Source organism: Gavialis gangeticus, unplaced genomic scaffold (assembly GCF_001723915.1).
Source record: "Gavialis gangeticus isolate Ggan-Ray unplaced genomic scaffold, GavGan_comp1, whole genome shotgun sequence".
In the NCBI taxonomy this organism is placed as follows: Eukaryota; Metazoa; Chordata; order Crocodylia; family Gavialidae; genus Gavialis; species Gavialis gangeticus.
Window position 1 is genome coordinate 4,551,999 of NW_017729002.1, and position 25,096 is coordinate 4,577,094.

The window sequence follows — 25,096 nt, forward strand, 5'->3', positions numbered from 1 at the left end:
CCCGTCTCTATGCCATTCTCTCACCATTCACCCTTTTACACACACTCAGACATAAAGGCTATGCAGAGTTCATTCACTTACGTCAAGCAGAAGGATACAAAATGGAGTTTTCAAGTTGCTTACAGGACAAGACTAACATGGTTATATTTTACTATTATTACACTTTATATTAACATTAGCTACATTAGTTCAGTTCATGATACATGCCCCCGCTTTGACCCTTCAAACATCAATGATGAATGGGTCATAAACTACATTTGTCTGATAAGATATTTTATTTTCAATTGCAGTTCTTAAAGTTTTGGATGCATTGATTTTATTCAACAACACATATAACACATGACAAGAAATAAACTTTTCATTATGAAAAATAAATTTATTATTATGGGGTACAGCATGATATTAAGAATAGCCGTCCCTGAAGGAGCCTATTCTATGAAGATGTCATACCAATGATATGCTAACATTTGTTTGGCTTGTTCTGAAACTTTCAGGATTTCTTTACCTAGATGCAATATAGAAATACTGGGCACTTACGCGTGATTAATTGGGTTCTTTGCAAAGTCTGCATCAGAAGGTTAAGCAGGGTTGTCTAACTGACTTCTATGGAAACATTAAAATTTAGCAAATTATCTTTTATACTTATATCTTGAATTATTTGTTTTGTGAAATAATACGTGAAAAGTGGAGTTTGACTAACAGTGACATTACACATACATTGCTGCATGGGAGGAAATGAAGAATTTTTCCCTTGTCAAATAATTTGTTTGAGTTCTACCACACACACAATTCATTTAATGAAAATACAGTTCGGTTGTGCTATTATCCAATTCATCTCAATAACATGTGGATAGTCTGTTGCTCTGGAATAAGCAGGATTCTTCCAAAAGTGGCAATGTGGGACATATCCATTGATTATCAGTCCATTTACTACACATAAGATGATCAACAATTTGGTTTTGGTCATTCAAATATTTGCTAATTAAATGGGGGATCGAAATGTGCTTTCTTTGAACAAACGGGAGGGTTATGGATGACCATAATATCTCTGGGTGTATTTGGTAATGCTTGAACTATCTGCACACTTAAAAGACCAGTTAGAGAGGTTACACACATTTTCAAAATTAAGGGTTTACTTAACAAAGCAAAAAACAAACAATGAGCAAAGCAACATCAAAATATTATGACACACAAATATATTAAAAATAGAAAAACACAACAACAAACACAAATTAACACTTGTTTTCCTTTATCGGTGTTTAACAGCTACTCGTCTTTTAGTCGATTGGTGTTATTGGCATTCTGTGGCTTTTAAATAAATTTAATACATTAAATTTCATACACCAGTGAATAACTTTAACTTATTTTGTACTTATTTTGATTTTTTTCCAATTGTATTTTATATACCACTGTACCAAGATGGTTAATGATCCTCTCTAGTCCAATTCACTTGGAATCCAAAATATGTTTCTCTACTTCTTTATGTAAATACTGTTGTGCTAGGTTTATCAACTTTTCCTGTAAAACAATGGGTTAATGCAGATTTTACACACATCCTGTTATGTTGGTGTCATAAACAGTATCTAAATACAAATGAGATTTCCTTTATAGCCTTAAAAAAATTTATCAGGTTATTTACTAAACACACACATATTACTTTTTTTACTAAATGCCATTTTGCTGAACAAGTAAACTTTACAACTTAAAACTTTTATATGAATTGCTGTTTTTTGTTTCAAAGATTAGAACAACTTTCCAGTCCAACTGGACGGAAGTGTTCTGGTTTGGGATCCACAGACAGACGTAATTTTTAGAGAGAATATTACTAATAATGTTTATTACATCTTTATGATATATACATTTAAATTTTGCCAACTTAAACTAATCCATTAAGTAAACAAAAGCAACACAACAGGACAAACAACACAAAACAGAAAGACAAAACAATTTTGCTGTGATGATGAAACCATGGCTTAGGAGACGAAAACACTGTTGATGGCCTCGTAGTTCTTTTAGTCATCTTTGCTACTAGACTATAGCTTCTGCAAAAGAGAGAGGAAAGAAAAACAAAAAAAACACGCACCAACCTGCCAAGGAAAACTCATTGCAGTAAAATATTATTCATATTTACACATTTATAGTGCTGATGTGTACCAAGTTTTTATAAACACCTTTTTTTTCTTTTTGCCTTAACAAGTTGTTAACACTTTCCTTTCTAGAAGATTTACACTATTTTTGAAAAGTGAGGGGAGGTTCAGAAAACCCCAAACATTTCTCACCTTCTTACTAATGAGATTGCAGATACTTATTTCTAGCAGTTTTTCTACTTTCAATACACACACAGCAAACATACAACACTCCTTTTTATTGGACCAGCGATAGACATTGTTGTACTTAGTCTAAACAGACCACAACATCACCTCAGGCACTCTGAGACCAGGACCTAACTTTCTGTTTTTAAAGCAACTGTATCTTTTTCACCAGCTTTAAAGCAGTTATTTTTAAAATTACATTATCACTCTTTTCTTCTATCTGTTCCAACATTTAAACTCTGTTAATTTGTTTTCCTTCCTTTCTTCCTAAACACTTTCCACATCTCTCTCTCTGTAACAGCTGCCTCCCAGCTCGTTTTTCTACTTTCCTCTATTGTTTTTCTTTGCCCTTTACTAAAGGTTTTTCTGTTGAGGTATGCCCCCCCAGCCTTTTCCCAATTAAGGGTAACCCACAAGGTGGTGGAAGCTAGGCTATTAAGGTGCCCTATATTTGCCCCTGCCCATTCCCCAGGGTGATTATTATGTGGCATTTTGCAGAGACTACCCCGCTACGGGTAGCTCCGCACACTGACCACACCCAGGAGGGTGGCAGTTTCAGGTCATACCGGGACCAAACTTTCTACTCTCCTGCTATGGTCTTCTGTAATCCTCATGGGCACACCTTCTCACTTTTGGGCTTCTTGGCCCCTCCTTGGGCCAGCTGAGATTGCAGGCTCCTGGCTCTGGCAGCTCTAACAGTGATCTTTTCTTTGTGCCCCTTCTCTGGACTGCCAGATCACTTGGTCTTTGAGGGCCCTGCAGACCCCTCTCAGATTTCTCTCTCTCTCTTTCTCACTTGGCTCTCCTCAGAGCCCCTGGACTCCATCCAGCTTTGTTCTCTCCTGATCTAACCCCTTCTGGACTCCAAGTCACTGACTCTGCCTCGCACATATTTCAGACCGAGTTCCTGGCTTTTTATGCTTTCACTAACTCTGGCTGGGCTCTGGTCTTTAGCACCCACTCTCAATTCCTCTCTGTGCTCTGTGAGTCTGTGCTCAAACACTTTTAGAGGTCTCTCATTTTTCAGCAGGTCTCTGGATCTAGCAATTCTTTTTCAACTCCGGTGGCAATACTTGCTCCAGCTGATCTTTCTCTCTAGCAGCTCCCTAGAATCCCAGCACTTCCTTTTTTTTTAGATCTTACCTGACTTTTAATTTTCCTTTCATTAACAGATCTTAACCCTTTCTAGGCTACAGGCTTCACAATTCGATTTCATCAGTGGCCCTTTCTTGCCTTGCTCTCTGTAAACCAATCCATCCAGGAAATCTTGATTTCTCTCTTTCTTTCTTACAGCTGCACACTCTGTGCTGGCCTTGCCTTCTACAAACCAAAAACAATTTCTTGTCTCTTTTTCTCAAAGACACCCAGTCCAATAAGCTCTATTCTATCTCCCTCCAAAAGACCACGGGCAATGAATTGCACACTACACACAATTCCTTCAGAAAACTTTTCCTACCTTAAAAAGGAACTTCAACCTATGCCTCTGCAGAGAAAAAACAAAACATGCCTCTGACAAGCTCACTCCTCTTTCCCTGCCCAGAGTAACACAAAGTAATTCTGGGCACGGACCTCTGTTTACACAGCTGTACCATGATGTTTCCCAAAACAAGCCATTATGCTCCTGTAACAGTCTCTATCTCTTCTAGGCCCTTCGCTGTTCTTGGAGAGGGGGTGGGGGAGAACCAAGTTTCCCCTCACTTCCAATCACAAATTCTCTGCCACTGCCTGAGCTGATGTCCAGTAACATACCCTGTCTCTTTCTGTGCTACTGGTTGCCTCTTTTTCTTTTTATTCCTGGCACACAGGATCCCAAAGTATCTGTCTTACATTTCTTTAAACGTTTTTAATCTCTTTGAAGCTCCACTGCTTGCATAACACTTTACTTTGCCATAACTTGCACGTGTAACTTACACCTTACAAACTTCACAGAAAACACACAACTGCTCTTGTAACTATCCATAAAAGACTAACCTTTCCCAAGGACCCCATTCATTCACACAGCCTTTCCAGCAGAGAGATGACTTTCTCTGCTCTTTCTTAGCTTTGTATTGCAAACACAACAGGAGGTTCTTACTTAATCCCAAGTGGACCACAGCATGTACTCATGTCCACTACTCTGCCTGACCCAGACAGACAAAGTTTTCTGGTCAGCAGTAACAAACCATCTTTCCTGCAGAAAACTTACAACCTTATGCACAATTACCATACAACTTTACCTTACTACAAATTTTAGCTAACCCCTTTAAAATGCCTCCTACCAGTTCGACGGTGGAACAGATTTTGAATAGCCTCCCATAAGCACCACATTGCTGTAGCCTTCCTTTTCATGGAGTGTGCTGGTATATTATATCTCTGCATATAGTTCTTAAATTTGTCTTCTAAGTCTGCAGTGGTATATGCATCAGATACTGCCTGCTTGGTCCAAGGACTATGTCCAAACCACTGCAGCACTTGTTTTAAAAGACTCATATCTTGCAGATATGTAGGCAGGGGATTTCTGACATCTTTCACATCTGCCTCACTCTTTACCGTTTTTCTTTTGAACATTTTAACTTCCGTCTCCTGTATTTTTCTTGCTGCTTAGTTACTGTTCATTACTACTCAAATCCAGTATACAACTCCGTAAAAATGTGCCAAAAAGTCCGATTTCCAAGATAACCAAGTCTGAAAACAAAACTCAAAACCAAAGCAATGGACCCCTCTCCTATAGGTGGTCCAGACTATCCTGGTAGTCTTTAACCCACAAAATAAGCTTCTTAATTATCCACAACTCACAAGGTGAGCTTTCCAAGTTAAACAACTTGTCCAAGTATCCAAGTATTCCTCTATTTTTCTAAGTGGTCAGTCTAACCCAAGACCACTATACCCGGCACTTCTACCACCGGGCGATGTGCACACCTTCAGATAGACAGACAAACATATATACAGACAAAACTTAGTATACAGATAACACACAACTGATCAAAAACTGCAACATAGAACCTTATTCACCCCCACATGCATTCTCCACCAAAATGCTACACAAATCGCCAACTGCTCAAATCACGAGCGAGACTTTATAAAGGGGGACAAGGCAAGGTGCCGTGTTTATTGATTACATGAGTTAGACGTAGAGGTTCAGGCACACCATTCATATAAACACACACAAATCATCATACACATCATTACACGCAGGCATACACATACACAAAACAACCATTTCATCCACACATACACCAGATATAGTTACCAGCAGTAGTTGCTCAATATCAGCCCAGGGTGGCCAACCCAGGCTTACTGAGTAGATGATGATGATTTGAAGATAACAGATTTTAAGATAACAGCTGGAGCAGGGTGAACAGATGAAACAGCAGTAAAGAAAGAGACTCACCCAACTTGGCATTTTCAAAGTGTTCTTTTATAGGGATTGGCATCCTTTGTTTCAGTGCTTTGGGGTTTTTCCATACCCAGCTTCTGTTTTTGCGGTTGTTCTTTTGTCTTCAATTTATCTTAGCCTTGGAGTATTCTTGTTGCCCGTCTGGCAGAATATCTTCTTCTGTTATTTTCTTTGTGCCCTCGAGCTTCAAAGGGATTCTTCAGCCATTCATTAATTAGTTTACTGACTGGTAACTTACATTTGACGCCTTGTTGCTTACATAAACAGTTGAATCTTCTTCTCCCGTCTCTATGCCATTCTCTCACCATTCACCCTTTTACGCACACTCATACATAAAAGCTATGCAGAGTTCATTCATTTACGTCAAGCAGAAGGATACAAAATGGAGTTTTCAAGTTGCTTACAGGACAAGACTAACATGGTTATATTTTACTATTATTATACTTTATGTTAACGTTAGCTACATTAGTTCACTTCATGCTACAACCCACTTCCCCACTTACTGCAGCGCTTTGGTCTCCTTCCCCCAGTGAACATAGTTTAAAGCCCTCCTCACTAGGTTAGTGAGCCTGCCTGTGAAGATGCTTTTCCCTTTCTTCATCAGGTGGATCCCATGTCTTCCTAGCAATCCTTCTTTGAATATCATCCCATGGTCAAAGAAGCCAAATCCCTGCTGGTGACACCACCTGTGCAACCAGGCACTGATCTGCAGGGTGCACTTGCTCCCACCCGGGCCCTTTCCCTTGACTGGAAGAATTGGAGAGAACACCACCTGAGCCCCCATCCTCTTCACCCTTGCACCCAGAGCCCTGTAGCCACTTTTGATCTGCTCAAGGTCTCTCCTGGCAGTATCACTGGTGCCCATATGGATGAGAAGCAAGGGGCAGTTGTCAAAGGGCTGGGTGAGTTTTGGTAATCCCTTCATGACAGCTTGGATATGAGTTCTGGGCAAGTAACAGACTTCCTAAAACAACAGGTCACATCAGCAGATGGATCCCTCTGTCCCCTGCAAAAAGGAGTCTCCAACCCCCACCACTTGTCTCTTCTTCCTTGGGTTGGTGATCTTGATTCTTCCCACCTTGGGGAGGCCTGGCCTGCCCTTCTCCACCAATGGACCATGGTCCTTGCCCTCTGTCGCTATGGCTCCACATCTGTTTGCCAGACAAACTGCTGCAGGTGCACTTTTAAACCACATAATGGATTTGAGAGCAGGTGTGCTGGTGATAACTGTATGAATGATACTTTGAAAATTCAATTTAATTCTTACAGGACTCTCTTGAGCTAAATAGTTTTCTGTTTTTTTATTGAAAACTACTGGAAGACTTTGAGAAGGTGGTTCTTAGAAGTTTGTTCTTCCATCCCTGAGTCGAGTGCTCCAGATCATCCCATTTTATATGCATTGGTATAGCTGAGGTAAGTTATATAAGATCTTGCTGAATATATGTAGGATAAGCCAAGACTTATCCTAAGTAAAATCTTTGACAAGTTGGTTAAGGAGGCCATCACCTAAAAGCTGGTAACAGATGGGGTGCTAAACAGCAACAAGCATGGCTTGGTTAAGGGCGGATCATGCCTGATGAACCTTGCGTCCTTCTATGACCAGGCCACTAACCAGCTGAACGAGGGACATGAGGTTGACATCATCTACTTAGACTTCAGTAAAGCCTTTGACTCTGTCTCTCATGGGATTCTCTCTAACAAACTAGAGTACTAGGCTGAACCCATCTACAGTGAGGTGGGTGGACAACTGGCTCAGAGGCCACTCCCAGACAGTGGTGATTGATGGGATGGCCTCATCCTGGAGGGCTGTCTCCAGTCGGTTCCCCCAGGGATCAGTGCTCAGACCCATGCTATTCAATATATTAATTAACAATTTGGATGCAGGGGTAGAAACCGTAATGATTAAGTTTGCAGATTATACCAAGCTGTGGGGAAACGTGGACACACCAGAGGATAGGGCAAAGATCGCAGACCTTGACAGCCTGGACTTATGGGTAGAATGAAATCAGATGAGGTTTAACAAGGAGAAGTGCGAGGTTCTTCACCTGGGTAGGAAGAGCCCTTACCATAACTATACAATGGGTGGTGGCTTACTGACTGACACATCATCTGACTGAGACCTGGGGGTCACGATCGCCTGGAAGATGAATATGACCTAACAGTGTGGCGAGGCTACCAAAAGGACCAATAACATTCTGGCGTGCATCAGCATCTGTATGGCCAACAGATCCAGGGAGGCACTCCTCCCTCTCTATTCAGCGTTGGTGAGGACTCAGCTGGAGTCCTGTGCCCAGTTCTGGACACCACACTTCAAGAAGGACATAGATAAGCTTGAGAGGGTACAAAGAAGGGCCACCCATTTTATTAAAGGTATGGAGGATAGGACCTATGAGGAGACACCCCGGGGACTGGGCCTGTTCAGCCTGAGGAAAAGGCGGCTGAGAAGTGATTTGATAGCTGCCTACAAGTATCTCAGGGGGGAGCATCGAGAACTAGGAGAGCAACGATTCAGGAAGACACCTCAAGGGAGGACGAGAACCAATGGGCATAAGCTGATAGAGGGTAAATTCAGGTTGGATATAAGGAAAACTTTCTTCCTTGTACTGGTCACCAGAATCTGGAATACGCTTGCAGCAGAGGTGATGCAGTTGCCCTTCTTGGAATTGTTCAAGATGAGGCACCTTGCTGAGCTCATGTGAGCCCAATACTTCCTGCCCGTGGCAGGGGACCAGACTTGATCATCGTATAGATCCCTTCTGGTTCTATTTTTCTAAGAGAAGCAGACATTATTTTGACATTAGGGGGTTGATTTATTTTTTCAACATTGAAAGAAATCCATAGTAGCTTCTCAGCAAATTCTCCATGTTTTCAACACACTGGCTGACAACCATTTTATCTGGAAGCAAATACATGCACATCAAAATGGTTCTTATTTCAAAACTTTGAATTTCATCCCAGAATGAAGCAAAATGAGCTCATCTGACATGCATGTTCATTAAAGTGTGTGAAGAATGTTTTGATGAAAAGGGCCAAATTGAGATGTTGTGCAACTTTGCTGGTTTCAGGAGACTGGTAATACTGATTTCACAGCTAAATATGCCTCAAGACTCTTTAAGCAAAAAGAGGTAGTTAGCTGTGAGATTCTTTACTCAGTTGACAATTACATAATGCAGTAAATGCGAGAAGTGGCTTAACCTACTGTGAAGCCATCTGGCAGAGGTACTTAATTGTTAAATGTATGTCTCGTAAGCAGTGTTTACTCAATATTGATTTTAAAAATTGCTAAACTACATTTGATTAGTGTTTTTCTAGATTCCTCTACCCTTTTGGCTATCCTTTTGGCCCCAGTCTTTGCTTTCTAAGTATTCAGTTATAATGCTGCTTCCTATATAAAAGTAGGTATTGGCCTGAGCTGTATCCCTGGATCTGTCTACCCCAACCTGGGAGATGTTTCAGAATCTAGATGTAGATCTAATTCTTTATATCTGACCCTTCTTTTTCTGTAAACCAATTGTAAACTTTGGGGTATTTGATCAGCCTAAAGGTACTGTCGTTGCTTGACAATTGTTGGTTTATCGTAGAAGCTATCTAACTAAAGAGATATTTGCAACTCAACAAAGTACATGGCAGAGATTGTACATGGAGTCTGTTAAACCATAGTTTCTCTACCTGTGGTACATGTACCACTGGGGTACGCGAGACACAGGCAGGGGGTACACAGCTACCCCTACACTCTCTCTCTCTCTCTTGCTCTCTTTTCCCCTCTCACCCTTTTTTCCTCTCTCTCTCACCCCTTCCTCCTCTCAAAACTAGGGCAAAACATTTGGTGCGCCACACACTGCGCAGCACTTTAGATTCCCCAGTAATAATTTGGGGTTCAGCCCTCCTAGTTTTGGCCAACATCACCTCTAGCCCAGGTACATACTTGAGTTGTGCACCCCTGGTGTAAAAGGTGGCAACCCTATGCACACCAAATCAGACATCTGTCATATACACAGCCTTTCTTCCAACATATGGCACACATTAGTCTGTAAATATAAAATCCCCTGGAAAATTGAGTGTTGGAGTACTTATTAAAATGTTCAGAAGTTAGGGGGTACTTGCTACTTAGACGTGTTGAGAAACACAACTCAGAATGAAAGTCACGTGTTTTTTCAGGAATGCAAAACCGAAATAAGTTAATAGGAAAGTTGAACTTTGAGCTTGTTAACAGAAGGCAGTTCTTTCTTCTCTGAAATGTTACCTTTGCTTGGAATTTAAAAACCAGCAATAACTGAATTTTGTTTTATCGAATGCAGTGTTTTTTCAAACTTTTTTGGCCCACTCAACCAACAGAATATTACTGCTTGTTTCCCCTACACCCAGCAAGTCTTTACACATTATTTTTTAGGTAGAGTATTGACACTGCTTATTGACCAATCAGAAGCTCCATTGGCATTATTGAAATGTTGGCCTGTACCCTTATCAAAGCACTGCATAAGTCTACAGGATGCATACTCAAGTTTGAAAACCATCAACTTGGTGAATTTCTACTTAAAAGGCTGCTGAATCTCACATTTTATGGTATAGTTGTTTATAAGTGTGTAATTTTAATATACAACAGTATATCAGAGATTAGATAAGGCCATGTACATACATTCAGTTTCTATTGGGAGAATCACTATTCTCATGGCAGAAACCAAAAGCGTACAACTGTTTACACTTTTTGTCCTTGACCAAAAACGGAGGTGCTGAAAGAAACGTAAGTTGATTCCTACCAGAGAGGAGTTTGTCGCAGGAGAGTTTCTTCCAGCTTAATGACTCCTAGGGACCAATGCCTCCCAGGGACCAGGCCTTCCCAAGACCAGGGTCACTCCTGGAGGGTGGGGAAAGAGGTACTGCTCCTGACCCTCCCATAGATCCAGCTGCTCTCTGCCGGCTCCTCATAGTCCAGGGACTCTGGTGTGAGAAGTAAATGGGTTTGGCTGCAGCACTTCTTCCGCTCAGGCTCCAGGAACCTAGCAGGAGGCAGCAGTGCTGCAAGTCCCCTTTCTCCTTCTCATACTAGAGTCCCCAAAGTGAGAAGTGGGCTGGAGGTTTTGTCTCACTGCTTTCCTCCCCTCCCTTTCTCACCAGTCTAGGAGGCAAAGGGAACAGCAGCCACCACTCCCTGACTCCCAGAAGTCCCTGGAAGAGTTCCCTTCCTTGGGAAGAAGTGGGTGGCTTTGTCCCCTTGTCACCTGCACCATCCAGCTGGGCAGCAGGGGCAGTGATTTAAAAAACCGTGGGGCTAGGACCTGGGCTAAGCAAGAGCCTCCCCAAGCCCAGTTCCTGGCCCTTGCAGCTTTTAAATTGACACCCTCAGCAGCCAGCTAGGTGCCACAGATGGGAAAGGGAAGCAGGTGGGGTGGGGAACCTGGCTTGGGGAAGCTCTCTTCAAGGCATGGGGCAAAGCATCTGCCTGCTCTTCACACTGGAGTCCCAGGTGAGTGTGACACCTGTGGACTCGCCCAGGGCAGGAAGGACCACAGCAGAATGGCTCTCTGGCTTCCTTTTGCAACTGCTCCTGCTTGCTTTTACTCTGCTTTGGTTTTTAGCTCAGGCCTAGTTGGTGGTTTGGTTTTGCTTTTTTTGTAAAATATACACCCTCTGCTTGGCCGCAGGCTGTTTCCAGCATTATGCCAGTGGAATTACAGGATAATTCTATGTAGCAATGCCTTTCCCACCTGGATGTGATCACAGGGATGACTGCTTGTGACCTCTGTGATTCATTAATGCCAGCTAAGGATGATTAACAAATAATACCCATTACTATTAAAGAGATGCATCTGGGAATGGTCATCACCTGAATCACAGAATGAATGGGCTTGTAACAGGAAACAAAAAGAAAAATATGATGCCACGTATAGCATTTCTCCAATGTTCTGTAGGTTGCTATATTAACTTCACTACACAAAACAGCACTGGATGTACTGTATGATCACACCAAGCAGCACTGGCTGTGTTATACGAGCAAACACCAACTATGTTCAGCTCGTTTTCTCCTGAACTTCCTGTAACAACTAGTAACAACCAAAGCAAGTCCTTGGAAAAAGACGTACATGGAAAATATTATTAGGAATGTTTGTGGTGCATTTTAAAACTGTTTTCAATTAAACAGTGCAGCTGAAAAAGAGCCAGCTCCACTGACAATTTCCAGCAGGCCACACACAAACACACACAGAGAATGACTAGGCTAAAGAACAAGCTAAGACAGAAGTGGAGACACCTTCTGTAATCATAGGAAATTCTTTTCCTAAAGACAATAATTATTACTGTTTCAAAGCTGATTTCATGTAAAAACTGCCCAAAATTTTACAACAGACAAGGTTCATTTCATCCTGGTTTAATTCAGGGGTAACTTGACTGGAAATAACTGAGTTACTACAAGAAACAGGTGCAAGAGAATCGTGCCCAATTATCTGTTTACCAGGCAATTTCCTCAGATAGTAATTTGGGGAATGATGGCCTGATCTCTTACACACAATCAGGAATAGGTTTCAGTTTAAGAAAACATATCAGATTGGTTTAAATTCAGCATCGGTGGAGTTACATTACTGAAAGACCTCAAAATAGCTTTTCCTAACCACATCTGCCATTGGAATTCATTGTTTCATTGATTTAGACCTTTTAGTTTCAACAGAAAAATGCCCGTCTTGGAGATGACATGAAAATCTATTTTTATACCTACATGGAAACCTCCAACTTTAATGACCAACAAGGCAAACTGACCAACATAGCTTCACTTTTCTGTTTATCTTTGCATCTATTCAAATTAGAATTAGGCTAATTCAATTTTGCCTTAATTTCAAACATACTGGAATATTGTGTTTTCTGTCTACTTGAACTTCAGCAGTAGGCTTATATTTCACTTACAAGAGCTTTTGAAGGAGGGGAAAAGGAGCATAGAAATAATATAATGAAGAGAAAATAGGGTGGGAAATGGAGCAGAAAAGAGCAAAAGAAAATTTCCCATATAAGTCTGTGCACGATTGGTCTTGTTCCTTGTGTCATTGACAATTGTATAACACTGAAAATACATAAGAATGGGCTTTTTCTGGTCTGGGCTTTTAAACAAAAGTTTGGGCTTCCCACACAAGTAACAAGTTAGTTAACAAGACACATCAGTATCTAATATTAGCTTTGTCTTTCTGGTCCAGCTTTCTGATGGTGAGATGATGCAGCACTTCAGGACCATGATATTTGGCATCATTCTCTAACTGCCTCACAGAGTTTATTCCCACCAGTTTATTCAACCCATCTATTTTTTTGAAAGAAATTTTGTTTAGAAATTCTTTCTAAATGTAACTTCTAACGAAAACACATTGAGCTCTACTGTACTTTTTAATATTTACAAGGCAATAAAAATTATTCCTATTATAAACACTTCCAATGAAGCACAGCCATTTCAGTATAGAATCACATAAGCTGCTCTGGAAACCAAACATATGACTTACAGGAATACAAAGACATTAGAAGATTACTGTATGTGAATGCAAAACTCAGGCTGAACTCACAGGAGAAAAACATTTGTAATTTATGCCCCTAGGCTGCAGTAGCTTGACAGCATCGATATTTAGTTTCACATTAAAATTTTTAATTGTGCCAAATATTGATAAAAATATTGTATTTCTATTTGTTATTATATAATGGTAAGGTCTAATGCTTATTATACTGTCAAATCCCTGGATGAATGTTTAATATAAGTAAGGGCCAGACCCTTATAAGAGAATTAACTGGAGAAGGGACCAAAAGCAGCATTTTTCATTTTTCTCTAGTCTTATTTGTAGTAGGTTGGTAGTGATAGGGCCACCACACTCCTTGGGCCAAACAGTGAATTTGGCTCTAAAAGGCAGCTAAGCCTGCTCTAGTAAGACAACACCACCATGCATGGTGGATTTCTAATCAGACCGCTGCTTGGCAGTGAGCCAGACTTCTATTCTACAGTATACTGTACCCTTGCTAAAGGAAAAGCTGCCTCAAAAGCATGTTTGCTGAAGCTGACATAATCCTATAAGGCACAGAAGCACCCTAAAACTGATTTAGTGCAAACAGGCATTTAGCCCTTGATTGGATCAGTTTATCAGTCAGCTGCTTTTGGAAACCATGTAGCTGTATATTACACTGAGCACATCTACATGAGGTGCTAAAAGCACAGTAGACTAATTCTGCTGCGTATTAGCGCACCACAGCAAACGCCATGCTAATGCGCCAACGTACAGCAGAATTAGTCTACTGAGCTTTAGTATCACTTAAAAAATGTGTGCCAGTGTTACCACACAGTAGTACCAACTACTGTACATTGAGTTAGCACCTGTTATTATAGGTACTAAACTTAATGTGCAGTAATAACAGCACATTAATACATGCATAGATATGCCCATTGGGATTAAACATGTGACAGATACTTGAAGAGTACCTGGATATACCTTTTGGCTTCACATAAATGAAAAGACATACAGTCTTCCTTCCCTACTCTTGTAGCACATTCCAGTCTTGGAAATAACCCCTGAAGACATTGTTCTTCTCTCTGATACCCAGGATGAAGGGGGCATGCTACACAAATACTGTAGTCCAATATATATTTGTAGCCAATTTCTGTGTCGATTACACTGGCAATATTTCATTGGGGGTGGTCTCAAGCTAACTGGAAGAAGTACTTGATTCCTGATTTCCAAGAAAAAGCAGCCTCAGAGAAGCAGCTGTATGGAAAAAAAACCCTGCCTGAGAGAAAATGCTTCTGTCTCCTTTCCTCTCTCAATCAACAATTTGTCACCTAAAATACAAACGTTTCTCCCATTTTTCCTCTAATTTTTGTTGCAGATGACAAGCAGATTTACCCTTGCAGCATGAGTGTGTTTAGAAATAAATCAATCTTTTGTCCAAACCACAAAGTCTTGATGTTTGACACACATTCGTCTCATCCACCAAAAAACAACCCAAAAAATGTATGGGACAAAAAAAAGATGGAATACTGGCCAAATCCTTTTTTTAATGCTACGTAGAATTGTTTTGAACTTTTGTTCTCATACTTGGAGAGCAAAATACCCTAAAACCTGGTAGCTTAACCCTAACCTTCAAACAACTGGGAAAAAACAAGTGTAGAACCCAAGCCACCAAGGCCTTGGTCAATGATTGTTTTCTAAAAAAACTATTGGCTTTAGAAATGTGGCCATCTAAAAGAACCACAGGTAAATGAAAGAAAAAAAGTAAATGATATTTCAATGGCCTTCAGAGTCTTACAAAACAGATGCTTTAGGAAACCATGTTAATGACAGCCCTAGTACTTACATGGATTTGTAAGACCCCTGATAGACGTTACACTTAAAACATGATGAATTGGTTAATCACATCTAAAGTAATAACCTGGCCACACATTCAGTCAATTAATGGCAAGTTAAGATGAGGAATAAGCCACAAAGTTATTACACAAAATATCTGTTATAAGTTTGAGGCTGGTTCTGATTACACCTTTAACTGAATGTATGGCCAGTACCCAGCTTCTGGAGCTCATGGGAGCTTTTCAAGAGTCCCATGTGCTCAAGAGGCTGGGAACTTTGATCATCTAACCAGGTCTCCCAGCTGTGGGCACTCCCCTTACACTGGCAATGTGGTGCCATGAGACCTGATGCAGGACTTTCACAGTTGCACCTCCTGCCATGCACATGTGGCATGTCAGGAAAGGCAGGTGTTGGAATCTCACATTGCACTTTTACTTTAGTGGCTGTCAGAGGCTTAAGATTAACATACCCAGAAGGGCTGTACCAAATGTTTGTATTTTCATTCTGTTGGTAGATAGTCTAATGCTGTGCCCACTGTCTTAAGTCTCAGGGAAAACAATGAAGTGAAGTCACTCTGATGTTTTGTACAAATTCTGGGCACATCTACATGTGCAATCAATGCTATATAGGCTTACTGCATACAGATGGCCAGGGACCATGGTAAATTGGCCAGGTTGCTGGCCGAGCCCTCCGTTCCAACTCCCTCTCAGCCTGCTTTCTCGATCCCCTCCCCAGGCTGACCCAGGGGTGGATCCTGGTAGCAGCTGCCATGGCTGCTCTGGGCCAAGTCCCCCACTTCTACTGCAGGCTAGGCAATTTGCTGTCATGCACGCACGCACTGGCCGAGGCTGTGGGGTGCCGTGGCTGGATTGCAGAACTGGTCCCCCCATCGGACCGCTCCAGAGAAGCGGTTTGGGATAGGAACCCCCCTACATGTGGCCTGCGCCCTGAGCATGCCTTTGCTTATAGTCCTCTGGGAACACCACGACAGGCTGTTTGAGTGCACCAAGGGGTGCCTGACCCACTACACCCTGCTGCTGTTGATCACCATGGTGCCCAGGGTGCAGCTGAGAACCTTGTGCAGTGCCCTGAGCTTTGATTGTGGTTCAGGCAATCCTACACTTCCTGTAACGTGCGCTGCCGTCTGGAGGGGTACCTCTGCTATAAGTTCCTGAAGAAGAAGGAGGAGGTTGCCACTGCCATCGACTAGTTTCTCTGCATGTGACAGTACCCTGGCTGCCTAGCTGGGAGGGCACTGGCTACTCAGTAAAGTTCTGCACTGGCTCCCACATCCCTGCGTGTTGTGGGGGGAAACTCTGGGGAACAGGGGGAAGCTCAGCCACGCAGAACAAGGAGGGTAAGAGAGGGGAGGGGGTGAGACATGTTGGTGGGGAAATCATTTTTGTCATGGGCAACTGATGCCTCCTGAGTCAGAGTGGACACTTGCCCCCCCAGTAGCCAGTCTGAGACTGAGGAGGGGGGGCCCCCCACGGCTGATCATGCCGACGGTGGGGGTGGGTTGCCAGGAGCATGCCCAGAAGTGCCAGCGGCACTTTTCCTTGTGCCCCCACTCCCCGGCCAGTGCTTTCAGAGGAGGCACCCATGCTCTCACCTGCCCCAGCTCCGTCCGTCGACTGAGCGGGTGCACTAGCACTCTCAGGGGGTGCATATGCATCCCTGTGCATTCCCTATGCATCACCACTGATTTTTTTAATGACCAAAATCTTGTGCATGGATGTGCTGACCAACTACTGGATTGTCTGGGGAAGACATTTTCAGCCTCTAAGTTTTTAGGTCAGTGTGTCACCATTTTTAATTACAGACAGGTCAATGTATTGACAGATATTTACCATCCTAGCCTGAGATTCTGCTATATGTAATCTACATTTCAGAGCTGAATAATCTAGCATGCTCATGCTAGAATGCAACATCAGCAATTTTACAGTGGCTAGGGGTCAAGCAAGCTGTGCATTGTGAAATGAAAACTAAGTGCTACCTGCCAGACTTCTAGCTAGCAAGTAACATGTAATAAGTGAGTTTTCACAAGCAATTTAGAAATGGCATGTAACTGAGCAGCAGACAGAACAGAATTAGCCTTGCTCAGAACAGCGTTCTTGTACAATTAACTGCTGCCTGGCAAGACAGGATCAAGAACTGTTGCACCCATAGCAATTTTTAAGAGACTTAGGGCAAACTGCAAATGTGATTGAAGTAGAAGGCCCCCAAGCCTATTTCTGAATGAGCAAAGAATGACCCTCTGCCAATGTTTCATCTAGCCTTGTCCGCAATCTAAACAAAACCATTAACATGTTCAGATAAGCCAGTAGCGAGATTACATTAAACAGAGCAAAAGGCCCAAAAGGAGATATTATACAAGAAGTCCCTAAAGTAAATAATCTAACACACTAAAGTGTGTTGCAGCTTTAGCTTAAGAATCTTAGTAGTAAATTGATGTAACCGTATGAATTAGCTATAATAACTATACTTGTGTTAATTTCTTAGATAAGTTGTAAAAATAAATGCAGCCATATCAGTAGAGACCATAAAGCAAGGTGTAAAGTGAACAGGATGATGGCGAGCAACATTCAAAATGCAGAAGGAACAAGGAGAAATCCTGTCTACCAAAAACTGTAATTTTCATGAGGATGTAAATTTCACCTGACATCTTCCAAGACCGAAAAACTATTTCATTGAGACTTGGGAACTGGACTGAACCAAAAAAATTTAGATAACCCAATCAGAAAATGTGCGTCCCAATAAGACACGTATGTATATGGGTAGGGATCTACTTAAATTGCCATTTAGCAGATTTCGCAGAAACCACAAAATCTGGGATTGTCTGCAGAATCAACAACAAAAAAAATTAATAAAAATAAAATGCTGGCTCCCCAGTAGGAGTCAAAGGACCTCACTGCCACTGCGGCCCAGCCCTGCAGCCTGCCCCAGAGGGGAAGATGCCCACTGGCAGGGTGGCAGGAAGGGCAGCAGAAAAAATGGCTCCCAACCCCTTGCTCCACCCCTGCCGTGGGGCCTCTCTGCCAATCAGCGCTGAGGGGCGGGCCTGCTGGAGCACATCCACAAAATGTCTGCAGAATTTGCTCTTTATGCCGTGACCAAACTGCAAAAATTGGTACATCTAACTGCAGCTTAAGTAGACCCCTACATATGTGGTACAGCCTGAAAGGAGAATTGAAAAATTCAGCAAAACTGAGCAGGCTGTGTCATTCTTATCCTCCCTCCTGAGTCTCCTCAGGTAGTATAAGTGACAACTAATATTGCACTACCATGAATAGGCAGTTGGGCTGTAGACCTGCTATCTAGGTACTGCATGTTCTTAGTGAGGCTGGGCCTTGGGCAGGGACTCCAGCGTGGCGTGCTCTTGCCGCAGCTGCCAAAGCAATGACATCTGCACACAAAGTGTGGCAGATGAGTAAGGAGCAGCTGGCTCATTTCCCCACTGCAGCACAGCTTGAAATCTTAGCGTGCACAGCCAGAAATTAGCATACTTGGGCAGGCCTGCAAAACAATTTCCTTGTCTCTCCCAGGAATTACCTCACCACCCTGTCCAAGGGTGGTCTATTTAGTCTTTCCTTTGAAGAGGGTCAGTGAGCTAGGCCCCAAATATGGATGACTCATTTAATTTATTTCACCCCAGGGGCTCTTTGCAGAACTAGAACTTATGAACCTAACGCCATACTAGGTCTGACCAGAAGTCCATCTAGCCCAGTATCCTGATAGCATAAATAGCAGATGCTTCAAAGGCAGCCACATACTTATTCCTTTCTAGCCTAATAACTGCCTTACATTTCCAAGATTAACCTCCAGGAGGAAGGAGGACCAAACTATTTTATTTTAAAAATATAAATGAAAAATGAGCTGATTGCAGCACCTCATTGCTGTTAAACGCTGAATGGTATCTGCCTCCGCAGGCAAGTATACAAGTGAGAATCCCAGTCAATTCACTGTTCTCCTGAACACTACTGTTGGAATAATGGTAGCACTGAAGAGGTTAAGGACTAAACAGAATTGACCACAGGAATCCACCAGTTCTACTTGGTCAATATTTTCTGTTATCGGAGAAGGAGTTGGAGGCCATTTAAAGTGAAGGAGACCTTGGCTTCCAAATTATCCTCTTCAAAATCTGCCATGCACACACACCAGAAGCCGTATTTAAACAACAAATGTGGGTGTGACAATGTTCAGAAGAGCAAGGCAAGTAACAGTAACAGTGGGGTTGACAGAACATAAATTTTGCCTGATCACAGAATAAATAACCCTAACCGTTACCACCCCCCTCCCTCTCCAGCACATGTATAAATACCCTTAAAAAGCATTAGGAAGTCAGAGGCTTTCACAGGCTGCATCTGACAAATTAGGCTGCAGCCTGCAAAAGCTTCTTGAGTGGCCAGGCATTCAGCAGGTATTGAACTCAGCTGCCGAGTGACAGGTTGGACAGCTGAGTGAACAATTTATTCACAGAGCTTAGACATCTTCCTTGAATGCTAACTGGTACAAGGAATGACTACTGCAATATTTAATGTTGCTGAAATCTTTTTTATGAAAAAATGTCATCCTAAGATTCCCTAATTGAGCGCCAAGTGCGGTATTCTATCAAGCCTTCCATATTCTTAATGTGTGACTGGTCCCCTATATCACATGGTATACTGTTTCAGTTCCTTGACCTTATAAATTGCTAGATACATTGATTGCTAAACTGCTTTTGCTGGAAATTAATTTGGTTTATTAACTAAAGAAATGTTATTCCGTGATCAGGCAAAATTTATGTTCTGTAACCAGATACACAACCAGAATGTTTGCCTGCAAGAATGCCCAGGAGGGGTAAATAAGAAGGATTGTGAAAATGCCTGGAAGGATATTCTTTTTAAAAAATTGTGAATAATACTCATGGAGCCTTCTCCATTAGTGGCAGCAATATGAGGCAGCAGAAATGCCCTTGAAGATAAAAAGGTCCCTTGATATATCTTAGGGATAAGTTGCTATCAACAGGTGCAGAAAAAGCAGACATCAAAACTTCTTAGTGAAGCATGAATGTTGAAGGGACAGCTGAGTAACTGTGAAAAAGTAAAAATGAAAAAAGGAAATAAAGTAGGCGCTGCAGAAGCTCATGTCTGAGGCACTTCTTTTTAAATGCCTTGGTGGATTCAGGCCATCTAAACTCAGTGCTACTGCAAACCCAACTTTAATGCTGTTACTACTGTCTATCAGCCATGAAAATGGGTGAAAATGCCCAGCTGGCTCCCTTTTCATATATACACTATATATTTCCATATGCAGCAATGGTAATTCTGGATGAAATTCACACTAGCACAGAGGGCTGCACAAAGCCTAACTGCACTTAAGACTGATTTCAACCCTAAGGTATAGCTAGGGTTACCATATTTCCAGTTCCAAAAAAGAGGACACCTGTTGGGGGGACACCGCTCTCCCCACCCACAGCCCCTGGCCACACCAGTGCCCCTCACACCCAACCTGCAGCCCCCTGTCCCTGCTGCTGCCTCTCACTCCCGACCTTCAGCCCCTGCTTCCCGCAGCCTTGCTGAAGAAGGCCCTCAGCTGCCCCCATCCCAACCAAGCTGGAGCGCAGCAGCTCCGATTCATGCGGGCAACAGTGGAGCAAGTCTGGTCTCAACTCGGGCAGGAGGGAAGAAGGGCTGCCTGTGACACCCCCCACCTTGGGCTGCAGCTCCAGTGCCACACCAGGCAGCCTGACCATGCTCCCCCCCACCGGCAGTGTCTCCCAACTGGCCCGGCCCTGCTGCCACCAGCCTGGCCACGGAGCTCCCTACTGCCCTCAAAGGGCCCCCCACTCCCCCCGCTGTCATAGTGGGTGCAGCCATCCCCCTGCCCTGTCGCAGCCTCAGCGCCTGGACAGCTTCCCCCAGCACTGGCAGGCACTGCCCCCCCTCACATACCCATCCCCTCCACAAACACACCCCAAAGCCCCCCAGACAGTCCCCAAGCCCTGGCCCTCCAACCCCCCGTCCCGCCACAGACTTACCTGCATCCAGCTGCTGAGGCTGCTCCCGTGACCCTGTCAGGCTGCATGCCAGCCATGTGTGTGCACGCACAGACACACGTGCACCCGCTGCCTCTACTCGCCCTCCCCTTGCTTCCGCCAGCAGAGTGGAGCAAAATCCCGGACATTGGTTCATATCTCAAAAAACTGCCCAGACGGAGATTGGAGGGTCCAAAAAGAAGACACGTCTGGGAAAACCTGGACGTGTGGTAACCCTAAATATAGCCTATGTCAGATGTTAAATCTGTTTGGTACAGGCCCCCTTTAAAATGATCCTGAATATATAAATCCAGCGTACAATGGTTTGGACAGGTTCTTGGGCTGCTTCTCTGTTTTTCTTTCTTTCGTTGTTTTTATAATGGTGTGCAGTCTTGCTTTGTTTCTTTTTCTTTTTTTTTTTTAACAATCCTTTTAGAATTGAGCAGCAAATATCTAGCCAACGTACCAGATATAGCGTCCCAGATTGAAGCGGACTTGTCAAATTCAGAGACATACTTTGGTAATAAACTGTCACAAATCTTCTTTATGTCCTGATTGAAAAGGTTTAAGTCAAGGACACTAGTTTGTATTCTGGACATCATTTGATATTAAACATTTTGCTACGACTCTGTGGGCTAATTAAGAACCATCTCTTTTCACCAGGTCTGAACATGCAGGGTCAAATATGAATTTGATGGGACAAAAGTCAGACTTTTATTGCTCATGCAGTAAATCCTGAACAGCTGTGCTGGATAATTGATTCATAAGCATTCAATCTCGCAAGATAGTCACATGCAGAAACACAGGGTGCATATTCTCACTTGCAGTAAGCCACCATACTTGTATTGGTCAGTAGTGGAGTTTCTGTAACTCATAACAGCTGAAGCCTGGGTTCCTGGGGGGGTTTAGCTAAACATAAGAAAATTCAAACCAAAACAAAATGACATAAGGAATGATTTTACAATAAGGAGATATTACTAGGAAGAGCATTAGCCTTGATCACTATCCTTGAATAACATGGATTGCTTACCAAATCACTACATGCATTAAGGTTATGAGACTTCTGTATAAAGAAATGCAAGTAAATGATTACTTAATAGACAGTGTGACTAGGCAATGCTCAAAAATATGTACCAATATGTACCTGGGTTTTGCTGAATGAAAAGCACTGCTATGCAGAGCAAGTGACAATCCCTCCAAATAAAAAAAAAGGTGTAGTGAAAAGGAAGGAGTGAACCCAGAAGTGGAACTGAATCTCCAAGCACTGAAGTCATTGAAACAAACAACACTGTTGAGCACCTATAAATTACAAAAGCAAAGCTACTGGGGTTGCTTTTGAAAACTTCTGAAGCCCACCTCTGCATATACAGCTGTACTTTGCGTGCCAACAATGACAATTTATGCATAAATGGACTAAGACATGCTTCATGCATTGTTGCACATGCAAATACACAATTTTCATACAAGGTGACAGAAAAAACTTACATAAATTAGGGGAGATAGTGTAGACTAAGTTTTGTTTCCAGCCTTTGACTACTGCAGTCATGAAGATCAAGACAAGCCAACTTTAGCTTCAAACACTGCAGAGGCCTTCCAAAGGTCAGCAGACCACCAGAAGTCAAAACAGAATCAATTTCAGTTAATGAGCACCTTATCGCTGAAAAGAAAAAAATGGATTAGGAGCTATAACTTGCAACTGGGCAGCTGCCGGTCATTGCCTCATTTATGGGAAACAGACTGGGTGAAAGTGAAACTGACAATGTAGTTTCTTTTTCTTTTAAATGCAACTCTGTGCCATTCATAGCATATCTTTCTTTATCTTGGCAAACGTAGACAGTGCTATGATTACAGCTTTGTATTTTATTGCATATACCAGCTGTTCCACATTATGTGCTGAATTAGAACAGTTTCATTTCTTTCTTTAGTCCAGCTAAGGCTGGAAGGGACCATTGCAATCATCTGGTTTGGTCATAGGCCACTGTCACTCACAGGGCAATTGACATTCACCAGGATTTGTTTTTTGGTGACCCAGTGCCTCAAAGAGTGTTGGGAACACTACACTATTGAAGATGCCCTGCTGGGCAGTTGACAGCACAACACCCACTGCTCTGACAGAGAGAGCAAAAATATCTTCCACCACTTTCCAATTCCCACTCACGGTGCTAAAGCAGCAGTGCCCAAACTTCCAGATGAGTGGTAAGGGGGTTGATCTGCAGACCAGATCCTGTATGGAGTTGCTGTGTGGTGGATCCAGTGTGCTAGCTCAGCCCCATGCACCAGCCCAACTTTGTGTGCTAGCTTGACCTGGCACGCCAGCATGGCCCTGTGCACCTGGATCCAGCCATGGAGCAACCTCGTGCACCAGACCAACTTTGAGTTGGTAAGATCTAGTGCACAGGGCCGCATTTTCTGGCCCACAGGTCGAAAATATGGTAGTAGAGCAGTAACAATTCACCTTCCTACTCTCCCTGCCACCAAATGTCAAGACTCATGGGGAGCTCCATTGGATGGATCATACAGCTTCATGAGCTAGATCTGGTTTGTGGATGAGAGATTGAGCACTACTTCTCTAACCCATGCTTGGGGAGAACCAGAGCTATGCATCCTTTATCCAGGGACACCCATGCTGTAAAACTGGGCTAGCAAGGGTAAACTGAGGCCAGTTATTCATTTGCATACCGGCTAGAGAAGTTCGCAGTCCTCCGTTACGGCAGTTTGAAGTCCCTTTTGTGCCACCAAATCCAAGCAAGAGACAAAAATCTGGCCTATCAGTTTGCAGACATGACATAAAATTGAAGTCCCAATTATTAAAACCCTGCCTGCCAGCATTGTAAACATGGAAACTGGTGCATGAATGTGAACATTTATTCTTAACTGCATGCTCATGCAAGTTACCATTTCACAGCACAGCTGTTGTACTTGCCAGCCCCGTTCCCACTGCCGCCAGCTTCTGCGGGTGCCCCCCCAAGACTCAGGAGGCACCTGTAACCCATGTCTAGTCACATTTGGTGCAACGTGATGGAGCTTTCTAGGAGAACAGAATTGATACCTCTAAAGTCCTAGAGAAGTTAGAACTCATGTGATTTCCTTCTAACTATATAAAAGTTCCCTTTGCAAGTCCTATCGGACATGCCTTTATTTTCTGTCCTAGGTGTTGCCCTGTGCTGTTAAATACTGTCCAGTTTTCATCAGAGAAAGGACTGCACATCTCATTGGTGGGTAAAATAATAAAAAGTGGATAAAGTCAAATTTGCTAATGCACACACAGTTTATAAAGCATTTTAAGATCCATTTAAATTACTCAACAGAAAATAGAAGTGTAGCAGCACCAAGTATCAAGCTACTGATTTTTCTCATTTGGCCCAAATTCTTGGGGATGGCCAATGCTTTCTGGGAGATGCAAGATGCCCTCAATGCCCCTTAACGTCATTCAGAGTTAAAATTCTTAGTATCTTGCATGATCAAGCTTATACAAATGGAAGCTGCCTGGGACAGCCCCAAAAGTTACAGTAGCAGGGTTCAAAATGTACACACCAGCTGCTTAAAACACTGGGTGCTTTCTGCATCAAAACAAAGTTGCAGATCTTCAACATTGTGCGTCTGCTGTCAATTATGGTTCTTTTTCCATTTTTAAGTAATTTTACTAACATGAATTTGGGCAAATGAGCTTGGGGAAAAATCGTAATTCAAAAGAAACAAAAGTGAAAGTAGATGCAGGGTTTGAGTTCCCTTATCTTGTGATTTGTAAAACAGATTGGCATGCTCTTTTCTTATAAAGGCTGCATTTCCCAGCTACTAATAAGTGAAGCTTCATTTCTACTTCTGCAAATCTTGCCGACAGCTGCAAAATGCTGTGGTCTGATAACTTTGGGAAGATTCCCTTTCAACATCACCAACTCAGAAAAGGTGCTGTTAGTGTGCCCAGACTGCCTTCATTTCCTCAAACCACAGCAGAAAGTTTAAGTTTCTGTTCTTGTGTTCAGCATCCTGCACCTCTCTTGCAATATGTTAATTTATCTGCAGGTAAATACAGCATGGAGAGCACTACAGTAGTCCTCCAAGATGCCTCAGTTGTTCTCTCTTGTATCCACCA

General features: G+C 42.6%; 1 long non-coding RNA gene across 1 annotated transcript in view; it reads right to left on the reverse strand.

Moving 5' to 3' along the window:
* Nucleotides 1-1,167: 1,167 nt before the first annotated feature.
* The window catches only part of LOC109290734, a 54,391-nt gene continuing 30,462 nt past the window's right edge, over nucleotides 1,168-25,096 (reverse strand). The window contains exons 3-5 of the long non-coding RNA XR_002095668.1: nucleotides 22,489-22,660; nucleotides 19,891-20,059; nucleotides 1,168-1,518 (exon numbers count right to left, since the gene is read on the reverse strand). This is a non-coding gene — a long non-coding RNA (uncharacterized LOC109290734). The remainder of the gene's footprint in view (nucleotides 1,519-19,890; nucleotides 20,060-22,488; nucleotides 22,661-25,096) is intronic.